Source organism: Rattus norvegicus, chromosome 15 (genome assembly GCF_021556685.1).
Source record: "Rattus norvegicus strain SHRSP/BbbUtx chromosome 15, alternate assembly SHRSP_T2T, whole genome shotgun sequence".
Lineage (NCBI taxonomy): Eukaryota > Metazoa > Chordata > Mammalia > Rodentia > Muridae > Rattus > Rattus norvegicus.
The window spans coordinates 65399243-65402176 of NC_141548.1; the positions used below are offsets into that span (position 1 = coordinate 65399243).

At 30.9% G+C, this 2934-nt stretch overlaps 1 pseudogene; it reads left to right on the forward strand.

Moving 5' to 3' along the window:
- The first annotated feature begins 504 nt into the window (after positions 1–504).
- Positions 505–697, forward strand: LOC120097286 (small nucleolar RNA U3; annotated as a pseudogene).
- Positions 698–2934: the final 2237 nt, after the last annotated feature.

Genomic DNA, 2934 nt, shown 5'->3' on the forward strand with positions numbered 1-2934 from the left:
GGAGCTGTGGGACTTTGGGAGGGGGCCCTCTTACCAAATGCTGAGTGCAGTGGACCTTCTGTTATGCCTCAGGATATAGTATCTTCTGGAGAACAGACAGGTTTGCTGTCTGTTGCAGAGAAAGGACCAGGCAGAAGGGGATATATTACTTTATTATAATAGCAAGGTTTATATTTTAAATTTAAACAGTTTGTGGAAGAACTATATAGGTGAATATTTTAAATTTTGACTCCAAATAAATCTGACTGTATAATTCCAAAGAAAAAGAAACACAAAATGATACACACATACACACACACACACACACACACACAAACACACACTCACACATGTTCATAGCAGGCTGATTCACCTAACAACCTAATTAAGAAACATACACATGTCATATGTCAGTCAGAATAGATTCACGAGGTGTTATATAATCAAAAAATAGTTTTTCTACTCAGTCACAAGAATCAATAGACAAATATAGTTCTTTGTAAGAAAATACAGTTAGAAAATTTAAAGACTAAATTCTCAGGGATCATTTCTATAGTTGGTTACTACTGACTGTAGAAAGCTCAAGGACAAGACATAGTGTCCCCTCCTGAGCCTGAAGCCAGCTTTATGTGCTGCTTCTATGCAGTAGCCTCTTGCCATTGATGATCGTGCTTCTCTCCTTTGGAAGGTAAGAGGGAGGGAATGCAGTCTGAGTGGCAAAATAAAAGAAAGTATGATATGGGTTTAAAGAAAATTTTAAGTTTATCCTGATATTTAATTCAACAATAGAAATTATTTTTCTAGATGTAAATCTTCGTGTATTTTCAAATTTTAGAATCTATGAAAAACTAGAGTTTAGTTAGATAATAAAAATTCAAGTAAAATATGTAAATAAATGCTGAATTGTATTCAATATTATAGATGCTGAACTATTCAAATGGGAATGGGTTAAGGTTCTACTAAAAATAATTATGTTGAGAATTAATATAAAATTGTATGAATTACTATGTGGTTACAGGTGGACAACAATAATAAGAAATGAATCTTTATAAAATATAATATAGAAAGGCAATTTATCTTTGTGTTTTTCCCTTCATAATTTCTGAGTCATCTTATTTCAATACTTTACATATAATGAATAAGTTCAAATGTGTACAAACCTCAATGTGCTCAAGTGTGTGTATGTATTTATATATGTGTGAATAGACATAAATAAGTAAACTTCTATCATGGAATATATTTGAAATTATCATGCTACTATTAAGAAAATTTGACAGAAAAATATAGCTCAGATTATTAGGTCAAAAATATCTGATTAGTATATTTAACAGTATAGATTAATCTCCTAATATATAAATAAAAGTGATAGTGTTTTCTGGGACCTGTATACTTAGGAAAATTTAAATAGTGCACACAGTAATTGAACCTTTCAATATATTTTCTTCCCCCTTGTGTTTCAAAGTGCTCCATACAAAATTAAATATAATAAAAGCATCATCAAATTACATAAAATACAATTCAATCTGTTAAAGAGAGCACATGAGAAATAAATGTTTCTGTTATATTTCAAGTAGAAAAGAAAAAAATGGTTGACTAAAATGTTCAGACCATAAAAAGTAAAACTTAAACTTTGTGTACTATAGTGAAATCAATTAAATTGAGAAAACTAAAGAAGATTTAGTGCTCTATATTTCCTTTCTGTTTTAATATATATTTAAAATATTTAAATGTATATAGGTCAATGGACATTATTAACTTATTCTAGGTTATCTGTTAAATTATATGTAAATTGCAGTAATCCATGTGGCAGCTCTACTGATGTTAAGCAGTCCAGTGAAATGTTTTGTTCACTGACTCTTTTCGGACATTATCTTCAAAATTGTCAATCCTCCAGAGTGGTGCAGAATATAAGGATACTATTTATGTGGATGTCTTTCCTATATGAGCTGAATTATCATAAATGTGCATACTGTTCAGATGTCATAATTTCATAAATAGGTAAATAATGTATGATTAAAGCTATTTGAAAAGAAGAATCCCTTGGAGAATTGCACAAAAGAAAGTTCTTCATTCATGAATGCAAGAGTCACACTAGAAAAGCAGTTTAAGAAATTAGATGGGTTAAAGAAAGAACTCAAGGAGCTAAAGTGGTTTGTAACCCTATTGGAAGAAGAACATATTCAACCATCTAGACACTCCAGAACTCCCAGGAGCTTAGCCACCAACCAAAGAGTACCCGTGGAAGGACCCATGGCTCCAGCTACATTTGTATCAGAGGATGGCATTGTCTAGCACCAAAAGGAGAAAAAGCCCTTCATCATGTAAAGGCCTATTTCACCAATGTAGGGTAACTCCAGGCATTGAGGTTGGAGAGGGTGGGTGAGAGTGGGAGCATTCTCATAGAAGCAGAGGGAAGAAGGATAGTGTATGGGAAAGAGGGGGAAAGGGTGTAACATTTGAAATTTAAATAACTAAACTATCCAATAAAACACAAAACTTGGGTCATTAGTCCAATTTATTCTTTCAAAATACTAAAAATATTTAATATAGAAACTTCAGCTGTGAAACATGAATATATACATGTTTTAATACATACATGTTCCATTGATGATATAATTGTTGAAAATATTTAGTTATATATAATACATATTTAATAACAGCAATATATATATAATTGATAGAAGTTTTCAAAACTTTTACATCTTAGGTCTTCAGATAATCTCATTACAATATTGTAGTAATACAGAGAAAGACTACTCTAAACATATTCAAGTGCTTTGAGTCTCCAGTGAACAGTTTTTCATTTTGTAAGGTGATTTTATTTTGCTGAGTATTGAATTCTCTTTAGTGTAACTGATGTGAACTCTGAGATTAGTAATAAAATATAATTTGAACTTCTAAAGTTTCTGTGTTCACATAAATTTATCTCAAGAACTAATATTTGAAAAATATACT